This window comes from Ambystoma mexicanum, chromosome 11, assembly GCF_040938575.1.
Source record: "Ambystoma mexicanum isolate Mex_15411 chromosome 11, UKY_AmexF1_1, whole genome shotgun sequence".
NCBI classification, from domain to species: Eukaryota; Metazoa; Chordata; class Amphibia; order Caudata; family Ambystomatidae; genus Ambystoma; species Ambystoma mexicanum.
In genome coordinates this window covers 1,474,273,699-1,474,296,455 of record NC_090934.1, presented here as the reverse complement: position 1 = coordinate 1,474,296,455, position 22,757 = coordinate 1,474,273,699, and the positions used below count along the sequence as shown (strand labels likewise).

At 46.4% G+C, this 22,757-nt stretch overlaps 1 long non-coding RNA gene across 1 annotated transcript; it reads right to left on the bottom strand.

The window, feature by feature from the left end:
* Window positions 1-1,617: 1,617 nt before the first annotated feature.
* LOC138504591 (uncharacterized) lies at window positions 1,618-22,049 on the bottom strand. The gene is made up of 2 exons (XR_011279869.1): window positions 21,085-22,049; window positions 1,618-2,120 (listed from the first exon to the last, which is right to left on the bottom strand). It is a non-coding gene; the product is annotated as an uncharacterized lncRNA (long non-coding RNA).
* Between the last annotated feature and the right edge of the window lie 708 nt (window positions 22,050-22,757).

The following is a 22,757-nucleotide window of genomic DNA, read 5'->3' as shown; positions in this document are numbered from 1 at the left end:
ATGAAAGCAGCTGATTCTTATGGCGTAGGAGTTAGTGCTCAGGCCAGATTCAGGGTCATTCAATGAGAGGTATGGCAGCCACCTCCTGGGCTAATGTTAAAGGGCTCCCTCGAGCTGCACCTGGGCTGCAACACTTCTTAGATGTCTCCAACAACATTTAAGGACAAGGTCCAGGGTCCGAAATGGAGGGGAGCCATTTAGCTCCTGCTTGTGGTCTAGAAAGCCTTGTTCGCTTGATACCAACATCTACCAGGAGTTATGTTTGGCACCTCAAGCCAGCTGAATTTTAGCTCTGTTTTGGACAAACTATAATCATAAGGGGTCATAAAGAAAGGGCGAAATTTGCATTTTATGTTGCAGAACGCTATTCTCCAGAGTGGTATTGGTCTAAGGCTCCCAATCGTAATTTAGACCCCCTGCAGGCCCAAGACTTGGAGGGGGGGGGGGGTTTGTCCCATGGACTTTGTGCAGTGCTTCATTGTTTTTGTTTTTCTATCTTCCGTGCAATGAAAAGGTGGAGTATTGATCTTGGTGCCACTGTACTGGGAGTTGGGGGGGGGGGGGGGGGGTGGGGGGGGGGGGGGAAATCTGGTAATCAAGGGCAAGTCCTACTCTTCCTCATCCCAGTACAGAGGTCCCTACTCTTCTCCTGCCCTGGGTGAGACTGTGCCCGGGTCTCTGCTTTTGGACCTACTGTGGGCTCATGGTTAAGTGGGTTGTTATACCTCCCGTGAGGGGTGGAGCCTGAAGTAAGGCTTTCAAAAGGAGTTCCAGTGAGGGTGGGATGCCGCAAAGTCAAATACTGGGACAGGGAAGAGTAGGACTATGAGCAATGAAGATTACAAGTAATCAAGCAGCTGTGCAGATGAGAAAACAGGTATTGCTGTTGCACAAGCCTTAGTACAAGTGTTGGCACTTTAGTTGGCTTGCCCCCCTCACTCACTGTACTAGTTTACCAATTAAAAAAAAAAATCTGCGAAGATTCATAAGAATACAAACGGCCCACTTGAGCCTTCTGATCAAAGAACACCTACTACCCCAGTTCCAGCCTGAAATTACTAAATACATAATCCACCTAACAGTTTTATTGAAAGATTTCGGCCACGTTCTGCGATCTCACACATGCGCAAGTGATACACCTGTAAATGTCCGAGAAGAAGGATCAAATTATACAGTGCTTGCAGCTTCAATTGTGTGGCACTGCAATGTTAGTTACAACACAATTTACGGTCCGAGTGCACAAGTTGGAACATAATGAAGTGACATGCAGGTGGCGAATTACTCGCAAGCGTTCATATCTTTTCTTGGAAGAAAAGTTTACTTGTGAAGCGATCTCCTTACTACTCATCACCCCCCAACCACCCCCCCCCCCATCTCCCAACGCCCCAAATAAGGAGGCAGTCGTGCATAATTATATTGAAGGCAATAGCACAGGTATTCTACGGTGGACAAACACCATTTATTAGACAGAATAAAATAAAAAGGGTCTGCCAAAATGGACAATTTTAACCAGGTCTTCCATGCAGTCAAAAGAAGCGTTTGTAACCATATTGGGTCCAGGCGCTATTTTCCAAGATGATACCAATAACTGAAGTAAAGATACAGAAAGGCATGAAATTAAAAAAAAGCTCTTTATTAAATACTTTTGAGTGGGCCCAACATGAATACAAAACCGGCGGTTCTCTTACCCCTCAATATACAGGGCAGCTCAGCATTGCACATGTAAGGTGTCACGAGAGGCGGAAGTAATGAAAAGCCCATACACTCAGCAGATCGAAATGGTTACTGCTGACAGAATTTTAAAAAAATGACAAAGACAGAAATGTTATTTATAATATATACACAGACGCAGGCTTGAAATTAACTTCAGGTTTTATGCATCCTACAGTAAAGAAAGTGGAAACAACTCGAGAATGGGTGGGGTAATGAGACCCCCAAGACAGAGGCTCTCCAACCAACGAAACATTTGTCAAAAGCGAAAGAAGAAACTGGCAGGAAGGCTCTCTCCATCATGAAGCTAGTCTGCCTCAGTCTCGCTCAGGAAACGCCACTGTTATTTTGGCTCATCTTTTGGTTTTTCAGCTGCCTTTTTCTGTTTCTGCTGCATAATCTCAGCATCCCTGTAGGAAATAAAAAATATATTATTCAAAGTGAAAACAATCCTTCACGACTTGTGCTCAAGCACTCCCGTTTTACGTGCCTGCTGAAGTCTACAATGCAAGCTCCATCCATTTGTGACAGTGCGTTTGTATGTTCAGGGCTGTCCAGAACAGCTGGTGGGCTGAACGTCGGCATACCAGTCTGGGGTGTACTAGCGACCAACGCCACCCATGTGATAATATAGTCAGTGCTTTATTTTTTTGCAGGACAGGCCTTGCAAATTCGTAAAAATCCCACTAGGGCGAGTTCCTTAGTATACATACTCCATCCTACAAAATGCCGCCGCTTGTGGAGTTACAAATACTACATAGGTCCTTGGTTCCGAGAAAGGTGCCTTTGGTTCCCATCGCAGCCCAAAGAACAATTTTACCATAAAAGGGTGCCATAAGCGCATGTAATATTTGAAAAGGATTCAGCTGACATTACCACTAGACCCCCAACGGGCAATTGTCTGCTAGTTCTAAGATAGAAGAAATCAAGGGTGTAGCAACACATGTACCAGTATTGGCATCAAATAGTCTTCCACAGGACATTAGAGAAACAGCATCTTTACATGAATTACATGAATTTTAACCCCCCAAAAGGTGAACACACTGTTCGGATGCATCTCCTTCGCTCTGATGCTCGGCGGTTGAGGGCTGTGGAAACCTCCAGGACAGCAGCACCAGTATAAACACTGTCCTTCTGTTGGGAGGTACAGCCAATGCACCCCACCTCACCCAGTCAAGGAGTCTGATGTGCTGGTTATTTGAGAAAGCTTGTTGACTAAATGTCCCCTTTGTCCACCAATTTGAGGTAGATTTCTATTGTGCCCGAGACCACTGGAATGCCAACCATTTCTGTAAGACGCCTATGCAGTCTTGCATGCAGCATTATGTAAATGCAATATGCCATTGTGCCTAGTAGTGCCAGGCTGTACCGAACGAGCCAGGTGGTCTTTGATCACGCAGACATTGGTAGAATGGAATTACTTTGTGACCGCTCTGCTGCCACTACCTCAAGTGAGCCCTTTTTTTTTTTTTAATACAAGTGGCGCCGAGGCAATTCCAAGCAAAGAACCTTGAAATGGAGAGGTCTGATCCATCTTTAATCTAATCTAGTGTACTTTTGAGGACCTGGGAACACCAAGTAAAGTGTGCAATTTCATATCTAGCTTTGCCATATAAACTCCCCCCACCCCCATTTTGAGGAACTCCCCCCACCCCCATTTTGAGGACGGTCATTGTGAATTTGCGATGAACTGGTTACAGCATAAATTCCCTGGCTTACGCAATGTTGGTGTAACTTTTACCAGAAAGTGTTTGGCCTATCTTTGCATTGCTAAACTATATCTATGCATGAATGTGCTGTACCACCAAATGGCCTTCACGGTATGTACTGCACATAAGAATCTCAGCGCCCAGATGCCTTGTGAGCAACACCCTCTGTGTCCTCATCCTACTTGATCTCTCTTCTGCCTTTGACACGACCAACCATGCCATTCTGCTCAAACATCTGTCTGGGTATCACTGATGAAGGCCCTGGCTTGGCTGACTCCTTTCCTCTCAGATCGCCCCTCCCAGGTCCAACTTGGGTCCTTATTTTTATTTACATAGGCGCTCACACAGCCCAGGGGCATCAAGACAATACAGGATTAGTTGCGTATTTATAACGCGCTCAATACCCAGGTGTCTAAGCGCGGACCCGGGATCGGACCGGTGTTGCTTTGTGTCATCTTGTTTCCAGGCGAGCACGTTGCTTCAGAGCTATCCTCCCGGGACAACCTCTCCTCTATCTCCATCTCTACCGGCAGTGTTCGCCAGGGGTCTAACCTCTCCCCCTGGCTGTTCAACCAATACCTGGCACTTCTCACATATTGCATTGTTGCTCCCTGCCCCAACTTTCAGTGCTATGCAGATGACTGCGCTCATTTTCAGGCTCCCTTCAGCCACCTCTTCTCCCATCTCTGTCTGCTATTCAGGAGTGGTGTGCCACCAATGATCTCTGCCTTAATGCCAGTAAGACATTCTCCTCATCGGCACACCAGCTCCCTCCTTTTCCGTCACTCTGGCCGGCCTCGGCCTCTCTTGGTCCTGTTCCCACCTGCAAGGCTAAAAACCTCTGGGTCATCTTCAACTCTCCTTCCCTCCTCACATCTCTGATGTCTACCAGCTGCACTCCCTCAGAGGTATTCCTTCCCTCTCCCCAGAACTCTGGTTCCTTCTAGGCTGGGCGGCTGCAACAGCCTCTTTCTAAATCTGCCTGCCTCTACGCTCTGCCCCCTGCAACTCATCCAAAACAGTACTGCAAGACGCATCCTTGGCTTCAAGCCCAGGGATTGTCTCTCCAGGACTGAAATCTATTCACTGGTTCCCAGTGGCGATGAGGATTAAGTTCAAAACCATCGCCATTGTCCACAAGGCCCTCAATACCTTTAACCCTCTTCCTCAATATCTTCCCTCTCAAGCTCATCTGTCTCCAACTCCCTCTGGAGTCAGTTGCTTCTCCAAACAGCGAGCTGGTGGCAAGATCCCTTTCTTCTGCTGGGGCCTCCCTGTCCCTCTGAAACTAACCATCTCCTGTTCTGGAAGCACCTCAAGACCTTCCTCTTTTTATGCCTTCTCTCCGCCTCTCCCCTGGCTTATCCCTCACACTCTGACTGTTCTGCAGCCCTTATCCGATGCCTGCACTTGCCACCAGGAGGCCACACTTATTTATGGTCTATATTTATCTTACTGCTGTACAGCACTGTCCCCTCCCCTCCCCCCCCCTCTGCGCGATCAAGGTCACCTGGCCTAGTAGGATTGCTGTCCCTGTCCTCCCTCCGCCCCTGCCACGTCGCGCCTTGAACACTTACGATATGGCATTTATAACACGCCTAGACGCATCAGAACCCACGCATCCGAGGTTGGTAGGGATGGTGTTTCAAAGGAGGCGATTAATGTGAGCAAATTTGGAAACGCATTCTTTAATGAGAGAGACTGGCATATGTTGCCTTGGCATCGGGAGGGTTGTGATAATTTTCTACACTTCCGCTGTTGTGACAGGGGCAAAGTCAAAGTGGGTGATGGGTTCTGTGCCGAGTATATACGGATCTGCAAAGGTTGATTCGGAGACATTTTGTGCAATTTTGGAGCAGGGCATTTAGTCTAGAAGAGCCTTTTGAATATCTGTGCACCAGGCGATGTCTTCGAGACCGGATACCCGCAGTATAGGGAATAACTCTGTGGAGCCAGAGTTGGCTTTGGTGATATAAGTGGAGCTTTTAGTTAGTAGGCTAGCCTTTTTGTAGTTTTAATGTACCGTGCACCGCCACCAACGGAATTGGTCCCCAAGCACTCAGGCAGATCTGCAAGCAAGGTGGGGTTAGTAGGGTGAAGCTGGAGTAGGAAAGGGAGAAATCTGATGTGCTGTTGGCAGCTTCAGTTCGGTTTCCACCGTGCACTGAGCTTGGGAGTGACATTGGATCGATGAGTATTCGTGTGCTGTTGGTGTGGTGAAGGGCGTGCAGTTTGCTGTGCAAGAAGGTGGTTGATTTTTGTGCGAGTTAAGCATGCATACTTTTGAGCTTTTGGGTTAGTGGGTTATGTTTTAGCCCTTATATTTCTTGTTCGACGTATCTGGCTGTCCTATGGAATCGGTATATTCCCTTTTTATTTCCCCATGTGTGCAATTGAGTGATGGCGTTGCAAGTTCCTAGCTGTATAGTTACTTTTCCTTTAAATACGGACATCTTCAGAATCTTGGTTAACACGTTTCAATGATATGACACTTTATTTATATAGCGCCTATATACAATGTGTTTCAAAGCGTTTAATGGCAATTACTTACGGGAAGAATCGCCCAAAAAAATGACACGATGCGTAATGACGCAGATGCAAGTCTGACGTTATCAGGCTCACGCAGTCAGATGCAGTTCCGGGCAACAGCTTTTGATTCCCTGGGTCTTTGGATCGATCCGACTTGTGGCTGTGCAGAATTAACACTGAGGTAAATGTAGTCAGCACTAGCCTCACTTTCTTAATGACATTCTGTTGGTGATGGTTTGACGCATCTTTCAGAACAGATTTTCTAAGAACTACTGTCATGAGAGGTCAACTTGATCTGGTGATCTGATGCACTTTGACTACCCCACACATACACAATCCAACTAGGCGACATCTTGGGCATATCGCTATATTTCGAGCAGGTGTCACAAGGTCGCTGCACATTAAGTATTAATCAAGGTTGTGTGGCACTATTTTATTAATTTTTAATAAATGTTGTATTATGACTAAATAAACAAAGGACTGCGTCAGGTCCTTACTTTATTCATCACATCCAGTTGAACTGAGGGGAATCTTTGATTGTCTAGCTCGACATATCCTCCATTTCTATTTCCTGTAATATTGGGGAGACTCATAAGACCACACATTGTCAATGCAGACCTCATGTGAACTTGGCACAGAAACCCTAGACGCCAACCACATGAGATCAAGCTTCCTATTGGGAGGTAAGCCCATTTTTGTGATTAATCTACACTCGAAGTACTATATATACACACACAGTACCCTACTTTGTTTAACCTTGTTTCCTTTCAGTGGAAACTAATGGGGTTGAGCCGCCATCTATATACCAGGGAGTCTGCACTAAGAGCTATGAGCTTCCCCATGCAACTCTGTTAACCCTCCATAGAACCTGGGACCAATTCCTTTTGCAAAGGTAGGTCCTTCATCACTGTATGTAACAATTCCATAGATATAGGGACTTCTTGAAACCCTGGGTATGTTTACTTATATACTTAACTTCCACAGGTAATCTTTCCTGCTATGAAATTGGATCCCTGCCCATCTTAGACACAGGCAGAAAATCAGTGGGGCATCCGAGAGGTACGGTCTCCTTCCACTAATTGATTTATAAGCTTACCTCATCTAAACATGTATACTGACATTTGCAGATATCAGAATTGGAATTACAGAACTTTTTGAATTTACCTACAAGTGTAGGTTCCAACATTATGTACTCCACATTTGCAAGGGCCCTAGGAGATTTGGGCGTTTCAGACATTACTTCTGGAGAACTAAAAGGGGAAGTTTGTTTAAGTATTAGGTAGATTCTGGTTTAAGTGTAATAATTTTCATATTTAAGTTTGTTCATCTTCCCGTAACTAATCTTCATTTAGAAAGAGGAAATTCTGCCAAGCCAAGATGGTGGAACACCTTTTCAGCAGTGATTGGCAATTCTAAACTGCCTTTCATTAAAGTTTCTCTCGGAGTAGGACATGTTTTTAGTTAGCTCCAGCAAATAAAGTTAGTTTTCACTGAATAGTTGTAGACTACTTAATTTTATTAGTTTTCACCTCATCTAAGTATAATAACCCAGTCTTAGTTAGAGGACTTCAGCAGAAGAACGAACACAAGAGTTTCTGATCAGTGTAGCTGAGCATCCAGTCCTCAAAAACACTAAGCTAAGTGATCATCTGGACTAAGTGTTATCTGTAAAGGATTCAAGAAATCGTAATTTAGTTTTTGAACTGAATTTTGGAAATGTAAATTTGTATTTTGGGTTTTTGATGTAACTGTTCAATTTCGTGTGCATTTGACTAATCATTAATAGGGCGGGCGGTTCTTGCGCGGTTTCTAACTTCTAAACCTTTATTAACTTTGAATTTTACTACGGGCGCGAGACGCGAGCAAGCAGTCAGCACGTATTAGCTTTTTGTTCGATGCGTGCAAGTAGAGAAACGGACCCTACGGTGTGTACGTCGCGGCCATTTTTGATTTCGTGGATTTGTTTATCTCTGTAACGCTTCATGTGAGAGACTTTGGAGTTGGTAGGCCTTTCTGGTGAAGGTTTTTTCCGAGTTTAGATACTTCTGACAGACTAAGTGGATTATTCATCTAATTCAGCACCGGGTATTTTCATGAAGAAAGGAACAATATTCTAGGTATCTTTTCAAAGTTACTAAAGACTAAGGTTAGAATAAGCAGTAAATCTTGTTCTGGGTATTTTATTTAAGGACATTTTTTTGTTTGCTAAAGGAAAGATTTAAGTGAGAAAAAAAACGAATTGATGAAGTACTTTTTGGATTTGACATTACAAAGGTGAAGAAAAGCATTTACAGTAGTCTGCAGACTATATTAAAGACACATAAGGAAACAGCTTAAAAGCTACCAAGCTTAGGCTACAGAAAGTTTAGTCATGTGTAGCGAGTCAGAAAATATATTTAAAAAAAGATTGCCTTCTCATTTTAGGTTCTCTACTGTTAGACATTCCCGTGAAAACAGAGAAGTGCCAGCAGTAGGAAGTCCTGAATTGTTTTCTCCATTCCCCCTGGGTTTGCCTATCCAATAGTTTTATAGAATCAGGATTGTTGGGCTGGCCGGCTTAGGCGCTCTGGAGGGCCAGCTTCACCCCCGAAGGATCCTTCAGCAACAGTCTGATAAATAACTACCCCTGATGAAGGAAATGGTTTTTCCGAAACACGTTGAGTTTTTAATATCACCTCTGACAACATTGTACCAATAAGAAAGTAATATTGTAACTTTGTTCTCACAGTTGGAATGTTTGCTCCACTTTTTTGAGTTATATTAAATATAATGTTCCAACCCTAAATTTATGTCAAACTAAGTTGATTGTCTACCAAGAACTTTTAAAACCAATTAGATCGTCACATGGATTATAATTTTTGAAAGAACAATTGGTTTAGCATACTATGTAACCAGATAGGATCGTTTTCTAATCCACAACAATTAATTGAAATCATACATGTGTTTGTTACCATACAATTGTTCGAGTGTGCAGGGGACGCGAGTGATCGATTGACCGTGGACACTTCATTTTTTGTACTTGTTCATCACAATCCAGTGCCAGTGTTGTGTTACTCTAACTAACCTAGTTAATCCCATCTAATGTTTATTATACATAGGTATGCATCCGTACAATCTTCTCGTGCTGCGTGTTATGGACATTTGAATGATTTGCTGCTTAGCCAATGTAGTGTTTTCTGGAAAGGACTATTGTTTTCTTAGCGAATAGGAACAGTGTTACTGCTCGCAGGAGAAAGCAGCATTTCTTGATTAGAGGTTTACTTGTGGCTCTAGAGTAAGTTTGGTGTCCATGTTGGCCAGGGGATGCAGTGGTGGTCTTCCGTTTTTTGAGATTATTTGTTTTGCCTGGGTTGAGTTAGAGGTAGTTAGAATTCAGTTGTAGATTTCACACAGGCAGCCCCCCAATGTTGCTTTTTCTCCTTGTCTGTCTTGCATTTTGTAAGACTATGTGGGTCGTCAGCATAGTTGTAACAGGCGAGGCCATGTCTTAACGATCTTGATTAGTTGAGGCCGGTAGAAGGATGATCCTTGTGGTACTCTGCATGAGTGTTCTCTTGGATTGGAAAGGTTTGATCCATATGGTTTTGGTTCCGTTTGTTAGGAAGGATTTGTTCCATATTAAGGCGCAGTCTGATTCCAATTTCTTCCAATCCCATGATTAAGATGGTGGTTAACTGGGTTGAATGCCGTGGAGGTCTAGTAGTATCAGAGTGGTACTATTGTCTGAGTTTGCCTTTAGACCATCCCAGGTTGAGAGAAGTGCCGTTTCTGTTCCTCAAGCTTGTGCCTGGTCCAATAGTCTGTTCTATGAATTCTTGGGTTGTTATTTATATGTATGTTTCCAGCAGTTTAGCTGGGTACGGAATGTTGGAGATAAGTCTAATTGGAGAGGTCCTCCACGTTTCCCACTATTTCCTTGAGGAGAGGAGCTGCTTGATGTATGCAGATTTGAAGAATTGTGGCACTTTACCTGTTAAGACAATTGGTTTAAGACATTTGTGGTAGTCCATGGTCGTTCCTTGTGAGAGGATTGATTTCAGTAGTCCAGTTTGGCGGTTCTCCAGTTTCTTTTCATGATGGATCACTGGCTTAGCCTGTTGCTTGATTATGGGTGTGACCAGTGTGATTAGGAAGGGAATGAGGAGGTGGTCGCGCCAGAGGATATGAATTGGTGGCGCCGTGGTAGGAGTTTTGTTGATGAAGATTGCGTATAGTCTATGTTCTGCTGTGTGGGTTGCTCCTTTGACTAGTTTATGATCCAATTGGCTGGCTAGAGATGTGTGGTTGTGGTTTCTTCATTGAACCAGGTGTTGACGTCACTGAGGATAAGCAGGTGATTGACAGTTGCTTCCGTGGCTTCCGTGAAGGCATCTACAAAGGTTGCATCGTAAGTTGGCGGTCTGTATACCAGTATGAGTTTTAGGTTTGTTCTGGGGTTTGTTGATAGGCGAAGGACTCACATATATCAATGTTTGATGAGTCTTCATTTAAATTCCAGGCGTGCCTTGTGGATTATTGCCAGCCGAACACAACTTGGTTTTCCTGTGTGGTTGGACGCACTTAGAAGTATCAGGCAGGCAGTTGAGTGATCTTGCAGGCGTCATCTAGTCATGTTTCAGTTACGAATAGGCTGTCGATAACAGTCACATTGGAGGTCGTAGATTTTGGTAGCATGTTTGGACATTGACCGTGCAGTAATTCTGTGTTGCCGCCGATTGTACGAGGTTCCATGGAGGCTGCTTCTCCGTTCGATGGTAGTTGGGTTGTTGATGTGGACTTCCACATCTCCTGTGGTTTGATGTGGATATCGGTAGTGCCCTTCTGTTCTTGTGATATACGGAGCAGGGAATTGGCATCAATCCTCTTCTTGGGTCCTCCTGTCTTTTTTTCGCTGGGGGGGGGGGGGGGAGTTTTGCCTGTCTGGAGATGTCCGTGTCGTTGAAGTAACTAGGTTCTGCGGTTGTTGCGAGGTACGGTATAAGGTTCCCTCTTACAATGAGGAGGTGGAGTTTGTTTATCTGTATTAGCTATTCCATGTTCCTGCTCCCTTTGTCTGTGTCGGGGCATTTTGGGTCCTCAGTGGTTGGGGTGGAGTTTACAGGGGCAGTTACATACCTTTCGTGGCTTGTGCTTGGATAATGTTGAGTTTTCTCCTCTTATGTTGCAATTCCTGGAAGCTTTCCGAGGGCGAGTGCCTGTTCAGTCGGTTGGGTTAGGGCGTTCCACTTCATATGGGAAAATTGTTCATGTGGAAGAGTACTGGAGTTGGGACGTGTGGCGGGTTGGTTATGAGGGCTATGGTGCAGGTTAACGGTTTATTGATTTGGTTGTGATTGCTAGGTTTTAGTTGCTGCTGAGTATCTGGGGGGCTAGGGCTCAATTGTGTCAGGTACGGATCGAAAACCCAGATTGAGATGACAAGATAGTGGTGAGCCTGGGTTTTACATGTGATTTATGAGATAGTACTCTCAATTTTAGGATATCGAGGGAGGGAATCTAGGCTTTGGCAAGTGCCAAGCAATAAACACCAATTCCTGGCTCCTAGAAGAAAGGAGGAAGGCCTAAGCCTCAGAGTGTGGCAGGTAGTAATCAAACACTTAGATTAGAGACACCTAGACAACAGAGAAAAGGCCTAGGTCTCACAGAATCGCAGTCAGTAATTAAAACCCCTTGATTTAAGACAACGCAAGAAAATTTACAGAGCACCTAGCCCTAACAACCACCCAGAAACTGAAATTCCGTTGCTATTAGCTCCACTAATAAAACCTAGCTCGAAATACATCATCCTGGGTGACCTTAACCTAGGTTTCAATGACAGCCAAGATGCCAAAGCAGAATCACTTCATTCCGCCCTGAAGGACATGGGTTTCAGCCAACTAGTTAATGCACCCACACATATCAAAGGCAGGACCCTTGACTGGATCCTCTCCCTTAATACCCCCATAACCATTGAGGCCATCTCCCCTCTCTCTTGGTCCGATCATCATAACATTGTTTTTACAATCAATCCCGCCGAACCCACACAAAAGAAACCTAAAACTATGATTACCTATGAAACTAGAAACGCCCGCAAACTCACGCCAGAAAACCTCACGCCTCCTCTTTCAAAAATCCTAGATTCTACCTCGATCACTAGTGACAACCCCTGTCACCTAGCTGACTTATATCACAACTGCCTCACTGCAACCATTAATGCTATAGCACCGCTTACCACCAAGGCAAAGCGCTCAGACAAGCGATCTAGCTTCTGGTTCAATGAGGACCTTATCGCCCTCAGAAGAACCAAACGCGCGCATGAACATGCCTACAGAAAGCATCCTACTGCAGAGGCAGAAAAAGCTTACCAAGAAATAAACAAAACCTATAAAACAGCTACTATTACTTATAAATCTAATGCGTACAATAATAGGATCAGCAATGCTACCTCAGATACCAAGGAATTATTTGCCATCTTAAAAGAATTGGAAAACCCTACCCCAGCCATAAACCCAACCATCCCCAGCAAGGAATGGTGCACCACTATTCAAGACGCACTAACAGCCAAAATTGAACTACTCCAAATAAAAATCACAACTAAAAAACAATCACTAGCCAATAAACCTGCCCTCCTTAATCTAAATCGACCACACCAGGAATTCACCAGCTCCCCATTCCATTTCACACCAGTATAAAGCCTCCAACTGCAAAGGCGATTCTGTCCCTGCATCAGTAGTCAAATCCTGTGCCCTCACCCCTATTATCACCAACTTCGTGAACGCTTCTTTCAATACCAACCTAGTACCAGCTAGCATCAAAGAAGCTTGGGTCACCCCTCTCCTGAAAAAACCTACCCTAGACCCCACGGTGCCCACTAATTACAGGCCGATAACAACTGTCCCATTTCTCCTCAAAATACTGGATAAACTAGCATACAACCAAGTCCAAACTCACCTCGAACAAAACCACCTCCTTGGCACGAGGCAATCAGGCTTCCGCCCCAACCATAGCACAGAAACGGCGCTCCTTGACTTAAAAATCCAAATGGATACCATCAGAGATTCAGGAAAACTCTGCATCCTCCTCCTACTCGATCTCTCCGCAGCGTTTGATTTAGTAGACCATAATAAACTGTGTGCCACTATCGAAAGACTTTAACTTCTCCACCGAAGCTACTACCTGGATCAAATCCTTTCTTGCTGACCGCACCTCCAGGGTCGCCATAGGTAAAGAAGCCACCAACCCAATCATAGTACCCATTGGTGTCCCCCAAGGGTCCTGTCTCTCACCAACATTATATAATGCATACACTAAACTCCTCTTCTCAGCGCTAGACAACATGGGTGTCATCTACACCAACTTTGCAGATGACACCCAGATCCTCATCCCTTTATCGGGAGATTACACTCAAGACACCGACACTATCAACAAAATATATGCCATAATCCAAAATTGGATGGCACTAAATAGCCTCTGCCTCAATGATGAGAAGACCGAGGTTCTCATTGTGGGCTCCCAATCCAAAATAGAAGCCTTACATCCTGATTACTCATCCATCAACATTGATGGCACAAACATATCAGTACTCAAACAAGTCAAAACACTAGGTGTCTACCTAGATGCCAACCTCACCTTGACCAAGCACATTAACGCCCTCTCCTCCTCTACCCCCTACACCGCAAAACTTATTGCTCTCAGTCGCCAATTCTTGACACCCACCAACTGTATCACGCTGGCAAAAGCTTTAATCTTATCCAGGCTCGACTACTGCAACGTACTCTACCTGGGTACCTCAAAAGCCAATCTAAACAAACTACAGCTTATTCAAAATAAAGCCCTTCGGGCGGCCCTTGGAATAAGGAACTCAGATCATATCTCAAATATTAGAAGAAACCATCACTGGCTCCCCATCAAAGCCAGGGTCACATTCAAAGCCCTGTGCGTCACATACAAATGCATCCACTCATGTGTCCCCATCTACCTCAACCACGCCATCACCAAAAAAGTATCAAAGAGGCCCCTCAGATCTAACAGTCAACTACTCCTAGCTATCCCCCGCTACAAGACAACCAAGGCAGGAGGCAGTTTCCAATATCTCGCACCCACATATTGGAACACTCTTCCCCTCCCCATCAAAAATGAGCAAACGTTCTCAGGCTTCAAGAAATCTCTGAAAACGTGGCTATTTAACCAAGACTAAAATCCCCTTCCATGCTCCAGGAAATATCACTGTACTTAAGCCCTGCATTTAAAGTTGTCATGTATGATTATTTTGTATTCTCATGTACTGCGCCCGATTGGCAATTTCCAAGTAATGTTTTTAACCAAGCTGTCTGTAACATCGCCGTGGTACCTAAGGGTTTGGGCGAGTAACAAATGCAATAAAATAAATAAATAAAATAAGGCCTGGGCTTCGTAGGATGGCAGTCTGTAATTTAACACCTAGAGGCGATGGTGAAGTTATCCTTGTTTAGATTGGTGGGAGATTTTTCCAATTAGTCTCAGCTGTTCACTTAGCACTAGAAGATTAGGGTGGACCATGTGTTAAGGTGTGCATATGGTTAGTCTTTGCGCACACTTAGCAGTACTACTTTGTCAATGGCAGTTATGCAGGTTTTGTTCTAAAGCTCCGCCATTGTGGACGGGTTGTTGCCAGTGTATTTCTGGTATTCTTTGATAGGAAGCATCACCGATAGTATATCTGCGTTTCAGGGTATGGCAGCTGGGGCTTTGGTGGGTAGCCAGTCTATGCCGTTTTTGGATATAGTGAATGATATGAGGTGGTCGTCAGACCAGGGACAGGACCTTGCAGTTCTGGTCTACCAGCCAATCAAGTGTTCGGCCTTGGTATGAATGGGGTTAGTAAATCGATGTGTGAAGCCTAATGCTTCCATTGCGCTGGCGAGGGTAGAGGCACTGTCATCATTCGGATCGTGGCCCAACATTTAGCTCATCAAAAAGAATGATTTGAGATGATGGCTTGTGTTCAGAGAGGTTGGGCCACATCCCGAAGGAGAGGACTGCACCAGGGGGTCTGTATATGAGGTCGAGGGTCAAGGTGCTAGAATGGGTGAGGGACAATTTGATGTATTAAGAAGCAAAGGGCTAATCCTTCTTGTAACTGCTTTCACTAGAAGGGACATACTGGGCTAGTGCCCCCCCCCCCCTTGTAGTCTTGGTGTCCACCCTCCGACTCAACATTTGAGTCAATGCCAAATGCCTGCACTGCCATTTGTTAGAGATAATATAAGAAAATGGTATTCTGCAGGCGAGGATGCTACTGAGGCTTACCCCAACTGGAGATAGGACAGGGTGGTCTGTCTTCAGGATTCACACCCAGGTAATAGTAATGGTCACAGGCCCCCTGAAGAATCCTCCTGTTGTGGGAGCTCTACCTCAACTTTTAGAAAAAAAGATGAGGTGCGAGAAAGTAAAGGACATATATCCAGTGGATATGAAGATTTAAACTAACAAGCAAACAAATCATTAAAAAAAAATAACAGACCACACAGTAATTGCTAGTGGGGCTGAGCTGCTTCAGTATAGATCTGGCACGAAGTACACGCAATGAGTAACCAAAACATTCACATGGGTCAAATTCCCCCACCACCTAGATAAGAACTTATTAACGGCACGTTTGCTCTACACCCCGCCTGCCAAGTGAAAGCTCTACGAGTCAATTGATCCTGGGCCGAACTTGCGTGAGCAGAACCCCTTTGTTCACATACCAGAGGACGTTCTCCGAAGCATATGGGGTTCTAAAAGCGATCCAATAAAAAAAGTTGCCATCAGAGTACCAATGCGTATATATAGGGCACCCCCTAGATTTCAACCCCGCTCCTAACACAGGCAAAGCAAAAACCTGCAGATAATCATGGATCCTAACGAAATCTGTGTAGCGGCAGCAACATTTTGGACTCCATCTGACCCAAGTAACGGCAACAACATTACGTACTTTTGTATTCATCTCTTGGCAACACCCCACCCAAACAAAAAAGGGGGGATACCCTGCAATATAGAAGACCTATGCAGATATTGAACCTGCAATAAAGAATTTACCTCTGCTTGCGGGCAGCGGCCGACATGCCATCGTCTGGCTTTTTCGACTTATCAGTACTCTTCTTCAGGTTCTTTTGCCTGGCAAGTTCACGCTGGTTTCCACCTGCAAAGAGGCCAGTATGAATCAGTATTTTGCGGTTGCAGACATCTCTACCCACTATTCAAGTTGCTGCACGACATTATGCAGCTGGCAGACTAGTCTATTGACCAAAAAGGCAATGCACTGGTAGATAACTCGCCCACATTGGTAGTTAAGTATGGAGGCCAATTAAAAACAGATGTATAAAGAAAACATCCGATGTTAAGACAGTGAAGGTGCACAGAGCCGCATGCAATGGTGGACTAACTAGCAGCAACAGGCACGTTCAAGCCACGACAGCCAATGATGGGACTACCACTGAGATTGGGAGCTTGCACACATCTAGTGCATCAAGTACTATACATCAGGATTTTTGTAGAGTCACCCCCTTAGCCCCAACAATGAAAATAAATGTGCATGCTGTTAGAAAGTCAAATCTCTGCACACCATATTTCACCAAGAATAGTATAGTTCACCAGTGCAATGCTGCCGACTGCGTTACCTGCCCAAAGCTAGCTTCACACCAACAACCAGGCCACAAACTTGCTTCCTCAGCAACAACAAGAAATGGTGTTCCTAGAGGACTGCCATTCATTCCGGGAACAAATGAAAAGGGCCACTGACAAGAATCTGTAAGCACAGGCGTGCACACTTTGAAAAGAAGCGGTCCTTCACCACAGCAGCCATTAAAAGTGCATTGCTCCATGGTTAACTTGTATACATATGTGGGAGCACCTTGGACTGCAATACATGTTTATTTTATTGTTTGCATTTATAGCAGCGCGCTAAACCCTCTGGTATCAGGGTGCTAGTTACATAAGTGTGAGTTGACAATCTTAGAAGTGCGAATACATGCAAGCATTACATGTTCTTGAGGGGGTAGTCTGGTTGGACCACACCTTGAGGTACAGGGGGATACATTCAGCCTACAGATGCACAAATGTCAAGTAGGGTAAATGCATAGTCTAGCAAAGCCACATTTTGACCTTCTATGGTCACATATTACATGAAGTTAATATTTTCTGTAAAATGCTCTAAGTGGTTAAGTTACTAAGAAAACCTTCAAGCAAAGGCAAGACTACTCATCGGGATAAAAAAGTTACCACATCACTATGCCCTCCCCACTGGCACCCAGCAAGGAAATACCACTCTACATCAGTTACCATGGAAAGGCAGCCGCTTGGATCACTGGACCCTGAAGACCATACCACCCAAACCAAGCAACTCTGCCTAGAAGAGCACCACCCAATATCTATGACAAAGATTAGGGCATGGCTCCTCAACTGACTGAATTGGGTAAAAAAAGTCAAGGACCTGCTCTGCCTCTTGTATAGACACTAAATAACAGAGGAGACTTCTCTGCCTTAACACCCGTTTAAGGAACATAGTTTGACTTCCTTTGCTCTAACCTCACGTTTCTCGGAAATTTGGTGGCTATAACTCCCAAAGGGGATTTTTTTTAATGTACCAGATAACATCCTGAACCTAGAAACTATGACAATAGAAAGCCTTTTTGCAGCAACAATCTACAAGCAAAGAAAGACTAAAACCCATGCGTAAGTATGTTTTTGAACACAAGACAGCCCACAATGTCCCGCGTACTGGACAAATCCAACACTGCTCAGAAGCTTACACCCCCACCCGCACTGCATTCTCAACCCAAGAGCTCCTTTAAGGAGAACCCAGGCCCGCCAACCCCACTTAGAATCTATACCGACATAGGTTAACAAATGCTCCTGTGACCTGCACTCAAACATACTTCTGTATCAGATTTCAATCTCATTCCCACCCTCAGCTCGTTTAAAATAAATATATAAATAATGAGCCATACACAGCAGAGCCAAGATTTATCAGCATACAAGACCATTTAACTTGACACGCCATTACCCTTTGCTTTGAGGGACTAACCTACACACTGGCACCAAGGCTAACCCAAGAGAAGCGTTAGGTGGAGTGGGGTGGACGAAAATGCCAAGTTTGCTCAGTGGGAAAAATGGGGGACTCCTGACTTTGCCCAATCTGCCAGTTTCCCCCTTGAAGCAGAACAGTGGCTTCCTGACACGGGCGGAAAGGTTAACGGCCCACACTCCTGGTTACATAGGTGCCTCAATTCTAAAAAAGCGGAGGAAGCATAGAGCGACAGTGTCAAAAGAAGCAGAGTGATCAAGTAGGAGGAGAATGGACGAGGTGAGAAAGCCAGGGAAACGGGTTGCTTCATTGAAGTGTTTGCCCCTGGATGCAGATTGTAAGAGGGGGAGCGCACAGGTCGTCCTGCCCAGAGATGGAGTGGAAGAATGGAGACTGGTGTGCTGAAGAGCACATCTTGGGGCATGCCAGTGGTGGGAGATATGGAATAGAGGAGCATGGTGGCAATAGGTGCCATATTTATAAATGGTTTTGGGTTCTGCAGTCACAGGTTGGATTTGCTGGGCACACAAGAGTTCAGAGGGGTCAAAATGGCATAGGGAGGAGGAGAGCATGACCATGGTGGAGAGGAGACAGGTAACTAAGCGACACTGGTTGAAACATAGCAGGTAAAGTCACCAGGCGAGAGGTTAGGCTATGGAGTGATGGAGAGCGCAGTCTGAGGATTGTGTCGAGAATGATTGTAGAACGGTTTTCATAGTAGGAGGAGGTAGCAGCGTCTAGGGCAGTAGGAAGTGCTTGTGAGCAGCAAGAAGTGTGCGTGTGAAGGTGATCTCGAGTCACTACACTATTTAATGCATTTAAGTTTCCTGCTGGTGAATAGACCTGGGAAGCAGTCTAAATCAAGGCACTGGCTTTTTCATCCCAAATTATATTGTTCATTCATGACGCCCTCACCTCTGGTGACACCCCCTCTCTAATCCAGTCACCACCACCCTCTCCTGGTCCGACCACTCCTTTCCTCCCAGCTGTGGTATCGAAGCCACCCCCTGCACTGCCAGCCTACATTGCCATCATTCAATGACGCGTGTCAGCTGCCGATTTTGCCTCCAACTCTCTGTCCCGTGTAACCTGCACCTTGCCATCTCCAACATCCTCGCCATGAGGAGCCGCCTAAATCCTGCCACCAAGAAAAACAGCTGGTACGACTGACCAAGCATCTCTGAAACGCAAGTGTAGAGTTGCTGAACTGAAGTGGCAGACCTTGGGCAGATCTTCTGCCCAAAGCCTGAGAGCTGGATGACGTGGCGTCATCCAGCTCCCTATGCTATCGCCATGGCTCTCCGATGTCCATCTCACCCCTCTTGCTCACCAGATCTTCTCATTTCCAGTGTTATGCCGATGACACAGCTTTCCTTAAAAGTTGCCTCTGCTGCCCCCTCAGCCTTCTCTCATCCTTGACTGGCCACCATTCAAGCATGGGTGCATTGAATTATCTGTTTCAATGCCAGTAGAGTGACCATCCTCAGAGCACCTGTGCCCCCTCCCCCTACACTCTGGGCACTCCACTTCCACCATCCTGTGAGGCCAAAAACTTTGGGGTGAGCTTCGACTCTGCCCTTTGCCTCACATCAAGGACCTTACGAGGAATTCCCACTTCCCGTTCCACATCCTCATATGCACTCTTTTTCACCTTCCCCCCAGAAGTTCAATGTCTCCAGAGCCTTGGTCCTCTATGCTTGACTAATGGAACAACCTTTGTCTCAATCTCCCTCTTCACTCCTTACGCCCCCACCCTCCAGCTAATCCAGAATAGGGATGTAAGACTTATCCTCGGCCTCAAGCCCAGGGACCGTGTCTCACCAGCACCAAAATCTCTCCACTGGCTCCTGCAAGGTTCACATTGCAAGTGCCTCTGCATCATTGATATGGCCTTTGGCACCCAGGACTCCACTATCGCCAACTTGCCATCCCTATTCCCTGTGTAGAGCCCCACGCTCCTCTCTTGGGGGGTAGGGGGTCCATTTGCTTAGCTGTTTCCTCCCTTAGGAGCAGCCCCCTTGCCCCCCCCCAGTCTTGAACCAGACCTCCTTAAGTTCCTTAACTGCTCCAGGGGCTACTCTCTTTTGCCCCCTTTGCTTCCCTGCTAATCACCCCACTACCGCTGTGACTGAAGGCAAATCCTTGTGGGGGCCCTTCACCCCCCATTCTACTCCAGCACCCCTGCCTGGTGGCTCCACATCCCACCCGCGAGAGTCGCCTGTACTGGCAACTTGCCCTGTGGCTCTCGCCTGACTCCCCTGAGCACTTGTCCACTCCTCCTTCCATGCCCCATCCTCCACCCTTCTCAAAGTGCAAACAGCACAAGGCCAAGCAGGAGCACAAGTGTAGAATACCTGTTTTGGCATTGGCATGATGTCCCCTGCTCCCGTCCCATTTAGCCTTCTGCGCTAAGAAACAAGTCTCCCAATGTGCTCAATGAAATAGATGCTGCGTGTGCGATTGGGTGGGGCGCAGGGTCTGCCCAGGAAAAGGTTCAGGGTGCACCTCAGCAAGAGGCTGTGGTGTGGGGGCGGGGGGTGCAGACTCACGAGAGAGTTTGGAGTAAGGTGGGGCGGGGGGGAGGGGAGTTGAACTGGGCCGTTATGGATAAAGTTGAATACCAGAGGCTCCTTGTCCTCCAAGGGACCCTTTAGCAAATCATCGCAAAGGAACTACCTTCCCCCAAAGGGCACGGCCCGCACCCGCACCCTGAGGGCGATGCATTGGGGTTCTGGGGGGAATGGGCCTCTGCGAATGAAGCGGGACGTGGCGAGGGGGTTCCGCTGCCCCCACCCGACGGGGAGACCTGCACCAGGATAAACCCCTCCCGCCCCCACTACACATGCAAGGGGAGCGGACCCCCAGCTGAGAGGGGACAGGGCGGAGGGGCGCCCCAAGTCCCCCCGGCGCTCAGGGGACCGGCTGACGTGGCAGCGGGCGGGACCAGGCCGCGGCCCGCGTGGGGCTCCCTGTCCCGGAGCCCCGGCACACACAGACCGCCAGCGAACCCCCAAAAACCCCACAGACAGCCAGGGGTAACGGGGGACCCCCCCCGGACACGCCAAGACACTTCCGGGGTAAACCCGTAGCCCCTCGCTCCCCGCCGGTACTCACGGGTCATCGCTGGCCGAGCTCCAAGCGCCTCGCTCCGACACACGCACCGAAACTCTGCTGGCTGCCTGGCGCTCCTGTGACGTCACCTCCGCACTAACGGCCGCACACCGAGCGAGCGGCGGTTACAGAGACACGGCTGCTACACTCCGCCCACGGGCGCCCTGCTGCGATTGGCCGGCCGCGCGTCACATGACTCCTGGACAGCGGCCTTCAGTGCCCACGTCATAAGGTTAGAATCTCCCGTGCGCCCGGCCCTGGTGTTACGTCAGAGCGCGCGGGCGCCGGGTGAGCGGCCATTTTGATGTAAACATTCCACCGGTTGCACCAACTGCTGATCATAAATGTACACAACATTAAGTATCCGCGTGGTAGCAAACTAATAAAGCGCGTGGCGCGATGGCATTTTTTGAAATTACATTTTTTTATCCCTAGATTAAAAAAATACAAATATAATGTAGGTTACCCATAAACTGTGCGATAGGTTTAGTATATCGTAAATGCAATAGTGTTAGCTTTCAAGTCTTTTCTCTATGTCTATAGAACATCGGGCATTCTCCCTTTAAAATAACACGATCCACGTCAAAGGCGAAGGCAACGGAGCGGCGGCCATTTTACAAAATACGTTTATTTTTCGAAATAGAAAAGGGACTCGGGGCGCCCAACTTCCTGGCATCACCCCTGGCGCCTAGGGATTCAGTTCTGAAATAATGCCCCATGAAGCTCAAAAACACGCATTCATAAAGTATTTTCGCCTATCATCCATAGCTCCCAACTCACACGCTTTTTGCAGGTGTCACCCGCCTTGTAAAGGGCTGACTCACCCGCTAAGCCTCCTGCACGGCCATTCATTCCAATGGGCCTCTCACCCGCCAACATGAAAATCAGGTGTCACCCACCTTTGCAACACAAATAGTTGAGAGCTATGTATCATCTGAATATTATTTGGTAGTAAGGAAAGCATGAAATATAACACATGACAACCCCTCGCATATGCCACCAACATTTTGGAATTCCTGGGCTTGGGAGAGAAATGTTTGTAAAGAAAGAACTTAGGGATATTTTAAGAAGCAGAAAATAATAAAATAGCCACATTTTTAGGAGAGAAGGGGGTGGATTTTCCTGCCCTAATCACAATGGTTAGCATTTGCATGCATGCACATGCCAATATTTTGCAGCAAGTGAAAGCAGCGCTGGCCAATGGCAGATATGCCAACCCTCACGATTTAGGCGGGAGACTCCCCATTTTTAAATGAAAAGTATAGCAAAATATTGCTATTTTTCACGTAATCCCGACTGATATAATTCTAGCCCCAATGCATTCCTATGGGGAAATTAATTTCTCCCGAATACTCCTGTGAAATCTCCCTCCTGGGTGCCTCAGAATGTTGGCATGTAGGCAATGGGCCAGCTCTCGCCAGATCAGAGATCCGGCCTCAGATGTTTAGCCAGATCTCGTAATCCAGCCAGCCTCAAAGCGCTCGCCGGTTTGCAATTTTTTAAAAAGAAAACCCAAACCAAAGTGCTTGCAGCGCTACAGTATCATACATGCCAACCCTCCCAATTTAGGGGGGAGACTCACGATCTTTAGGTGAAAAATATTGCTATTTTGTAGTCTCCCGCCTCAAATAACTGTAGCCCCAATGCATTTCTATGGGGAAATATGCATCTCCCGA